Raw genomic sequence first — 566 nt, forward strand, 5'->3', positions numbered from 1 at the left:
ATTTACAATCAAAAACATGTAGATGAGAAATGTTTGGTTTTCTACCTTTGAAGAGTTCATAGGGGGTTTTCTTAAGAATAAGTCTTATAAGAACTCAATTCGAAACATAACACACAGTGTTAACTGCATCAGCCCATAAATATTTTGGGAGGTTAGTTTCATTTAACATTGTTTGAGTCAGTTCTTCTAATGACCGATTCTTTCTCTCTACAACACCATTTTGTTGAGGTGTTCTAGGAGCAAAAAAATAATGGTTGATCCCAAGATCATCATAGAATTCCTCAAAAGAAGAGTTTTGAAATTCTCCTCATGATCACTTCATATAGTAGCGATTTTTAGAGATTTTTCATTATGAACTTTTTTAGCATAAATACTAAAGGCTTTGAATGCCCCATTCTTATGTGCTAAGAATAGAGTCCAAGTATATCTAGAAAAATCGCCCACTATAACAAGAGCATAATAATTACCACCAAAACTTTTTGTCCTTGAGGGACCAAATAAATCCATATGAAGTAATTGTAATGGTCTATCGGAAGAAACCATGTTCTTTGGTTTGAAAGAGGTTT

This window comes from Lupinus angustifolius, chromosome LG05 (assembly GCF_001865875.1).
Source record: "Lupinus angustifolius cultivar Tanjil chromosome LG05, LupAngTanjil_v1.0, whole genome shotgun sequence".
NCBI lineage: Eukaryota > Viridiplantae > Streptophyta > Magnoliopsida > Fabales > Fabaceae > Lupinus > Lupinus angustifolius.